General features: G+C 43.7%; 1 long non-coding RNA gene across 1 annotated transcript; it reads right to left on the bottom strand.

Annotated features, from left to right (window-relative positions):
- Positions 1–885: 885 nt before the first annotated feature.
- On the bottom strand, positions 886–8848 carry LOC146027300 (uncharacterized). The gene is made up of 3 exons (XR_014454730.1): positions 8599–8848; positions 7513–7674; positions 886–1589 (listed from the first exon to the last, which is right to left on the bottom strand). It is a non-coding gene; the product is annotated as an uncharacterized LOC146027300 (long non-coding RNA).
- Positions 8849–9843: the final 995 nt, after the last annotated feature.

Genomic DNA, 9843 nt, shown 5'->3' on the forward strand with positions numbered 1-9843 from the left:
AATCAGATCCAGGACGGACAACTCCAGATGTTTGGGGAACGTGCAGCCCCCCATGGTTTGGCTGTACTTCCATCGATCAAGTCAAGTCGAGGCTGAGGTTTTGCTTCAGCCTCGATTTGTCGTTTTGCCACCTAATAATATGGGGTCAATAACATTAGGTTAAAAGATAATTAGATATAAATATACTGTTTGTTTTCAACACATAAAACATGGAGTTTCAATATTCACTAAATATAAAATGTAATACAAAAAAAACTCATACTTAGTTTTTATAGATAATAAACATGAAAATATACACCTATATAAGATGTCAGCCAGTATTTTTCGTTGCCTACTTGTATACATATTTCAACATCCTACCTACAACTGAAACCTAAAACAGAAGGTATGTAGCTTCTTATCATTATTTCATACTAGAAAGTAAACATTGGCTCAACCGTGACATAATAATGTTTGAATATTGGCACGAAAAACATATATATATATATATATATATATATATATATATATATATATATATATACTGTACTGGGTACATTGACTTTGTAACCAATTATAGGGGTTAAGTAAAAACTGGACCTGGACAAGACCCCGGACTGGACCAAACATCAAACTGCATTCTGGAGCTTGTAGTGTCTTGTCTGGGGTATTGGGTGTTCCCCACAGGGGAGGAGGGGAAGGTGGCGCTGTGACTTGAGCTTGATCACTAGCAGCTGCTAAAAGTTGTCAGCTAGTCAGGCCTGAACTGTACAGTACCAAGGAAAAAAAGAGAGATAGCAGCGCTGAATAAGTAAAATCAACTTTAAAACTGTAAAAAAAAATTGGACTAATTGTACAGTAAAATCAATACATTTTATTCAATACAGTAAATGACCATTTGGGGAAATGCTGGTATTAGATGCAAGTTAGTCCCACATATAGAATGAGGGAAGGGACTGTTCGTTCCTATTGTGCCTTGAGTCAGGACCATATAAAGTGCAAGTGAAAAAATTGGTTACCGTCCACCTGTTGGTTGAAGACCGTGGTGTGTTGTTGATCCTCCCAGGGACTCAAGGCCTGGAAGGGCTGGGCCGAGCCAACCTCCAAGATTAGGGGAGTACACCCAAGGGCTGTCATCAGAAATGATGGTACAAGGATCCTCCAATGCAAATGGCAGGGTCCAAAAGGTTGGTGGTTGGTACGGTCCAAAGAGGGGGGGTTTCAAGGCTGGTCCGAATTAGTCCATAAAAGTGAGTGGGCTAGTCACCTGACGCATTTCACCGTCTCAGCGGCTTTATCAAAGACCTTTTTGGGCCAAACTTGATCTGGTCCCATGCTTTGGGAACCAAGATCTCCAGTTCCTGCAATTGTAAATGGAGTGCTTATGATTTTGGCTCCTGGCTCCCAATATTAGTGGCAGCAGAAGATCCAGTATTGGCAGGGCCTGCCACTACAGCAGCCACCTGTTGTGACCCAGATGCTGATGATGTCAGAATATTTTGTGATGCCTGGGAGGTACAAGGCTGTTCCTCCGCCATCCTGCGCCTCTCTGCCTGTTCGTGGACATCGGATGTGAAACTTAGCCAAGACTGCCTCATTTGTCTCAGGATCTGAGGATGATGACATTAAAGCAGCAATGAGACGTGTTCTTGCAGATATTTATATCCAGCAATTTTATGCTAATGTTCGCAATTATTAATTAATACATTTATGTATTAACAGTTTGTTATATAGCGCACACATATTCCACAGCGCTTTACAGAAAATATTTGAACATTCACATCAGTCCCTCCCCCAGTAGAGCTTACAATCTATATTCCCTACCACATGTACACGAACACACAGACATTCTAGGGTTAATTTAGTAGGAGCCAATTAACTTATAAGTATATTTTTGGGATTGTGGGAGGAAACCGGAGTACCCGGATGGAACCCACACAGGTACGGGGAGAATATACAAACTCTGACCACTTAGGGCCATGGTGGGAATTGAACCCATGACCTCAGCGCTGTGAGGCAGTCATGCTAACCATTACACCGTCCGTACTGCCCCAATTTGCAGAACAGTGTGCCAGTCGCAACAAGAATACCTTCTCAAATAGGCATGCACACGTGATCTATCCAAAAATATACTATTTTCAACTATTATTGTCTGAAACTTAATTAAACATGTGATAGTGTGGCTGCTTGTGAGATGTATGAAATTAGTGAAATGTTCCTTGCGTATTTGTATGCAATGGTTTTTGGAACGTATCTTGCTCCATAATCCAGATTTGTCATTACACCCACCCAGACCCTAACAGCTGTAATTATGCAAGTTATTGCATGTAACATGTAATGACCCTATATAAGGAATGTCCGACATTGGCACTTATTCAGATCTAATCGCAGTACAAATTTGTTCTCAAAATGGGCAAAATCATTTGCACTGCAGGTGGGGCAGATGTAAAATGTGCAGAGAGAGTTACATTTTGGTGGGGTATGTTGAAACTGAAATCTAAATTGCAATTTAAAAATGATGCAGCCAGTATTTACCCTGCACAGAAACAAAATAACACACTCAAATGTAACTCTCTCTATACACGTTACATCTGCCCCACCTGCAGTGCACATGGTTTTGCCCATTTTGAGAACAAATTTGTACTGCGATCAGATTTGAATAAGGGCCATTGTGCTGTTGTCCATTTGGCAGTGTCCATTCTCTTGTTGGCAGTTTCCTTACAGCAGCAACTTCACTTCCGTTGTACTTCAGTCAAGTGTCAATTCACTTTTATCAACACATTTGCATATGTTAATATGCATCAATGAACAAATTTTGAACACTTTTCAAGAGTTGGTAGGTGGCCATGCACAGTGTGTTTTGCGGGTGCGATGCGATGCATGCTCCCACGAATATCCCATCACACACTTCATAAAGAATGTGCTGCTTATACTTTTGGAACTAGCTTTGGCTCGCATCGCACGCAAATCGCAGGCACATCGCATGCAAATCGCACGCAAATGAGATACAAATGCATTCCAAATGCATTAAATTTGCCCACTGTGTATGGCCACCTTTAGGAAAGTGCTCTGCAGGGTGATATTCGCTAAGCAGATAATTTATATGTGTGTGTTTATTTAAGCATGGTTATAATGGTCTTTATCGAAGTCATGAATAAATGTAAACATTACCTTTCCAAAACATATTTCTTGTCAAATATTCCAAAATTTTATTTTTAATATTTGATAATGGATCCATAACTAATGGAACCCGCCAGGGGTGCCCCCTATCCCCTTTAATTTTTGCATTGGCAATCGAACCCCTTGCCAAAACTATTAGATCCCACCCTGATATCACTGGACCTCTTCTGCTAGGGACCCCTACAAAGTCTGCCTTTTTGCAGACGATGTCCTATTAACCTTAACCAACCCATCCTCTTCACTGCCACATCTTCATAAAGTGCTAAATGAATACTCAAAAGTTTCTTTTTACAAACTAAACAGTACTAAAACTGAGGCCCTACCTATCAATTATACCCCAGGCCTTCTTAAATTACATAAAGAGTTATATTCCTATCTATGGCAGGATGGAAGCCCCATATTCCCTCACATACATCTGTCTTAATCTCCTGTAACTATCCCCCCTCTCCTATCTAAACTCACTTTATTGATGTATTATATCTGTTCAGGACTATTCCTGTATTAGTCCCCAACTCCCTCTTATGTAAGTTTTGTTCCCTCTATCTCAAATACATATGAATGGGGGAAAAAAACAGATTGTCCTATAACATACTGTCTTTACCTAAACAGGATGGAGGTCTGGCGTTACCGGATCTAGAATCCTACCAATACGCCAGCTTGCTTGCCCAAGTAGGGGAATGGTTCTTAGAAAACTACCCTAAGCCCTGGGTCCTACTAGAACATAGCCTGGTAGGCCCTTTCCCCTTAACCCATTAATTATGGCTACCGCCACGGTGTAAAGCCATCTGCAATGTCACAATCATCAGCGGTATTGGCCACACGCAAAGCATGGTTAGCCCTTATCTCAAATTCCGGTGATGCCTCTCTCCCTTCCGTCAACTTCTCCTTACAAGGCTTGTCCCAACTTATCCCTAATTTGAACTTTACTACTGGGAAAGTGAAAAATTAGGTATCTTTGAAAGAAGTTACATCTAATGGACTATTGATGTCCTATACACAACTTCGAGACCAGTACTCCCTACTCCATAGAGACTTTTATCAATTTTTACAGTTCAGAGACTGGCTATATAGCATTACACCACCTCCCCATAAGGTATTTGTATTGCCCAAATTTATACGCGACAAGCTAACAACCTCTGAAAGCAAGGGAAACATAACATGGTGGTATACCGTTTTGATCCGTTCCCGTACACATTATAACTTCCCCTCTATAGCTAAGTGGGAATCAGATCTAGAACATGAATGGAGCATGGTTTATCGGACATGTTTCAGTCTGTCCAGATGCATATCTCATTCAGAACACTTTTACAAGCTTCTTCATAGACTATACCTGACACCGGCACGACTCCACACTATTTGGCCTTCTACTTTGAATCTAAGTTGGCGCAATTGTGGACAAATAGGCGTCCTTCTCCATGTATTCTGGTCCTGCCCAGCTCTGTCAGGATTATGTTCCTCGGTGTTCATGATCATATCTAAAATAACAGACTCTCCAATAACGCCAAATCCATTATTAGCTTTATTTCATATATATCGTGGAAACATGCCTGCCAATAATCGTTATGTGATAGGTCATATCCTAGTAACCACTAAGCTCCTTCTCGCAAGACATTGGCGCACATCTTTTTATCCCTACCATAGAAATGGTTGAATCGAATGTACAATTGCATTGTGAATTTGAAATAGTGGGCACTACGTATTCCTCACCTGCCTCTAATCCTTTGATAAAATGGTTTCAGTGGTCAGAATATTGGCTTTCCCAGACACATGCTCCTCTTTCTGGGCCCCAACCAACATTGACACAATTCCCAGACCTGCTCAAATGTTTCGGAAGCTGATAAGTGTTAGCTTTCAGCAACGTAACCCAGTGCCCACGATAATCCTCCCACTAGTTTGGTGAAGCTTCCCTATGAAACATTCCATATGTTGTATATGTTAGATGGCTATGGTTTCATTCTATATTCTATATTTTAGACTATTGATTACAAATGATTGGTGTACCCCCCCCCCCCCCGTCCGTTTTTCTTTTCCATACCCTTCCCCACCCAATTCTTGTTTGTTTGATTTGTAATACTGTATATCTTTGAATTGTTGTCATTAAGGTGTATATGATGCTTTGAAAGTTTCAATAAAAATTGATAATGGTGAGTTTGTGTTTCATATTGGATACTTACTATTAATTTAAGTAGTGTATTGGTTGTTTGCTGAAACCTAAATTAAATTAAAATTTAGTTGATGCAACATCCTTTTGTTTACACAATCCAATTGACAATACCTTGTTTTGCAATTCATTCCACAGATTTCATCAAAAATTAATTTTATGCCCAATGCATTGTGGTTATTTTTAAACCCATTTGTACTTTATGTCAGTATGTGTTTACATTTTTTACATTCTGTAATTGTGTGTTTTATATTGTAGTATAGCTGGCAGATGCGGTAATGCATGTTATGGTGCAACAGCAGGGACAACATCAGGCTCCAACTTTTTGTGGAAGGAGGCCAAGCCATGTGAGTATCATTTGCACATGTGTTTCCCTCTTCGAGATGCCTGACGATGAGGTATTTACCAGGTACCATTTACCACCATGGGTGAGATTTAATAGGATGAGAGATTCAGAAAGTGAGAGATTTGGTAAGAAATCTCCAGTTTTTTTAAAGCGGCAATCATTTACACTGCAAAATCAAACTGGTTTTGCAGTGTAAATGATTGCTGTTTTAAAAAAAACTGGAGATTTCTCACCAAATCTCTCACTTTCTGTGTCAATTTAGACACTCTCCTTTTAATAGAGAGTGATTTAGAAACTTGTCACAGGCTCCCGACAGCAATACCTAGTGGTTGGCGGTGTTGCATTTCTGCGCCTCAGGATCTTTCCAGCAAGTAGTGGGAGTGCTTGCTGGAATATCCCAGCCTGCTTTTAGCAGGATTATGTCTGCCATATTTGGCACAAGGGGAACTTCATGGCAATGCCATTTGACCAGGATACCTTTGATAAGTGTAAGCATCAATTTCACCACCTTGGTGGCTTCCCTAATGTGATAGGCGCTGCGGATGGAACACATGTACCATTTGTGTCACCATCACACAATAACAGGAAGATGTTCCACTCACTGAACATGATGGTGGTCTGTGTGTCATCCAATTCCCCCCCTTCAGTGGATATGGTTTTGTCCATTTAAGAAGGAATTTGCCTTTGCGAGTGAATCAGAATAAGGTGCCACAATATCAAGGGCATTTATGCATTAGGTGTTTAAATTTATCCGACCAACAATTCATAATACCTAACCATTAAAAAATTTCAGTATACATTAGAAACCACACTTATTTTCTAATATACACACATTTCATATAATACACACAATTATAAGCTTTTCACAGTCATATTCAGCACATTTGTAGGAGATATATATTTAAATTGAGTTTTAGAAGTAATACATAAAAAACACATTAATCCTCCATGTAATAAAGTTTTCTTGCTTTAATGGCCAGTAAATTAGTTCCAATAAACACAATGACATGAGTCAAATCATGTAATTAAATAATGGGTTGTGAATGGGTTGACTGCGTGCGTATTGTAAAGGTGCCCATACACTGCTGCGACGTCTCGCAGCAGTGTTTGGACACCTGATACCCTGGCAAGCCCGCAGGACCTTCCCGGTGGCAGGGACGCATGCGATTTGTTGTGATGGATTGCATGCGTCCCTGCTTCTCGCCTCCCTCGCCGCCAGGAGGGAGGTCCCAGGACGGGTGGTCGGACGGGCAGCAGGTTTCGAGTTGCAAATTAATTCAGCCACAGAGGCTGTTCGGATTCACGCACAGTGCATGATCTTGTGGACATGGCAATGTGTCTAGGAGCATGCAAGTGTGCGGGTAGTTTGAGTCCACTCCCTTTTGGTTACCGTTGCAAACACTCACGTTTGCATGTGGTATGGGTGTCACTTTGCAGCTACCGTTCGCACAGGTGCATGCGAATGTGTATGCAAACGAATCAAACAGAATAAGGTCCAGTGAGTGTGAGAAAGAGTGAGAGAAGAGAGAGAGGGGGGTGAAAGAGAGTGGGGGGAAGATTTATTAAGCTTGGTGAAGTGATAATGTGGCTGGTACTTTATCACCGGCGAATCAGCTCTCAACTGTGTAGTTACAGGCTTGGTTTGAAAAATGACAGGTAGGAGCTGATTGGCCGGTGATAAAGTATTAGCCAATTTATCACTTCACCAAGCTTAATAAATCTGCCCCTGTGTGAGAAAAAGGGAGAGAAAGGGAGAGGTGAGAGAGAGATAGGGGGGGGGAGTAAATATGAGAAAGAGGGAGAGAAGAGCATTGGTGCAGGAGAGCAGCATTCATATCCACGTTACCTTCTCTGTGTCACTGGATACCCGTAAAAATGGGAGTGCTCATGAGGGGGGTAGGTGCCCAATGTCCCACAGAGGTGTTCCAAAGGGGTATGCAGGTCGGCTGGCTCCTTTGAGAAAGGCACAAGTAAACTGGCTCCTGTGAGAGAGGGGTATTCGGGTTGGCTATTGAAAAATGTGAAAAAAAAAAAATCACCTTAACGACAGCGGGGCACGTTCCTTGGTGCCCCGCTGTTTATATGGATGTTTACAAGTGCAGGCAGCAGCTCCTCATAAAATCAGCTTGTGGATTACAGGTTCCGGTCTGTGATGGTGATGTGGGCCGCAGGTCCTCTGTTAAGATGACGGGTGGATGCTGCGTCACACCTGTGACCAGTCACAGTAAACGGTGCTCTGTAACCCACAATCACTGTTAAACAATAGCACTGCAGTGCATGGTGCCGTACTCTGGAGACAATGGAGAAATGCCCCCTTCAGTACAGGAACCCGGTGGCAGGCAACTCCATTCCCTCTGGCAGTTCTGCCCCTATGCACCATTACATTACATTACACCCCAACCCTATTACAGGCAGTACACACACCACTATATTACACTACACCTGCGGTAGTTGCTAAATCCAAGTGGGCTAAAGGACCTTTCACGTCCAGGGGGAGGAGCAAGGCTGGGGCTGTCCAGCTTCACTACTTACGCTACCACTGGTTCACTTTAGTAACCAGGTGGCGAGTGAAGCCACCATGCCTGAAGCGTGGCAAGAGAAGCAAGCCCTCAAGGGTCCAATTGGGACCATTCTCTGGACCTTGCTCCCCCCCTTTCCTCCCCTGTCATGTCACAGTCCCTTCAGCCCACTTGAATTTAGACCTAACCTACACCCGGCCCAAAATACAGCCAGTACATTATATTATATGACACTCCCCCATATTACAGCCAGGGCTGATCTGCATTATATTACACTATGTGCAGAATAGATCAGCCCCCACCCTCCCCCCATATTACAGCCAATACACACACACTCCACTGTATTACATTACATTACATACACACAAACACACACATTATACACTGCTCCCTCTCCCCCAGTACACACTCACCTGGCTGTATTGCTGCTCCTTCCTGGGAGGCATGCACCTGGCAATGTTGTGGAGGAGGCAGCTGACCACAGGCAGAGGAACAAGGAGAGCTGGCCTGATGTATGGAGCCTGCTGCTCTGTGTGTGTTGGGTGGGGCCAGCCTTAGTGAAGTACTGTAGCAGAGCCCAGACTGCCAGCTCTCTGCTCCTACCAATTCACAGCCACAGAGTGACTTCCCGTAAGCGTGCACTGCAGCTTGGCCACCGCTACCCACAACCTCACAATGGCCGGGTGCGATAACCTCTCTGCAGCTCCCCCCCCCCCCCCACACCCATTCTAAGTGCGTGCATGCACAGTCCAGATTTTAATAGAGGGGTCCCTGAAACCGGCAGGATAGTGGGAGTTTGCTGGGCAGTGGGAGGCTCCTGTAAAATGGGGAGCCTCCCACTAAATGGGCGAGGGTAGGCAAGCCTTGGGAGAAGTCAGTTACAGGAGTCCTGCGCAGCAGGACACCCCACTGCGATCCCTGAGGTGGAGGCTCAGTGGAGACTGGAGAAACAGCAATAGGAGTGGTTGCAGGGGAAGGAGTGTTACACACACACACACACACACACGGGGGGCGATTCTCTATCACAGAAATGCGGTAAAAACCCCGTTATTGGGGTTTTTACTGCATTTCTGTATGCTGTACTGTGCCTCCGCAGTGGCAGCGCTGCGGAGGGAATTGCCAGCATTCCGATTCCCTGCAGAAGCCTATGGGCTTCTTACTGCAGCGCTATTTGAGGGATCCATCACGGATCCCTCCCAGCATGCCCTGCGGCCGGCGCGTCACTCTGCGCATGCGCAGATGGACTCCCGGGTCACAGACCCGGAAGTCCAGTGCCGGCACCGCATCGCAAGGAATAGCTCTTATCGCAAGAGCTGTCCCTTGCGTTAATAACAGCATATGTTACAGCATATGCCATTAATAATGCGATGGCCAGCGAAGGGGGGCTGCGGATGTTACAACATCCCCCCCACAGTCTCCCCGCTGAAGCAGGGACTTTTGGTCTCCTCCTTGTTGGTGCCATTTCCACACACACTACATGTGGAGCTAGGTGCCTTCTACTGTACAGTTCCATATCTCCCAACATGACCCTTTCCATGCTCTGCTTCTGGACTTCCCTCATAATTTAGAAATACCATCACCTGTGTTGAAGCATTTTTTTTTTTTAATCAATTAACCTGTTTAAAACAATCATACATTAAGAGAGAAGTCCAGAAACA

This window comes from Crinia signifera, chromosome 1 (genome assembly GCF_055691185.1).
Source record: "Crinia signifera chromosome 1, ASM5569118v1, whole genome shotgun sequence".
In the NCBI taxonomy this organism is placed as follows: Eukaryota; Metazoa; Chordata; class Amphibia; order Anura; family Myobatrachidae; genus Crinia; species Crinia signifera.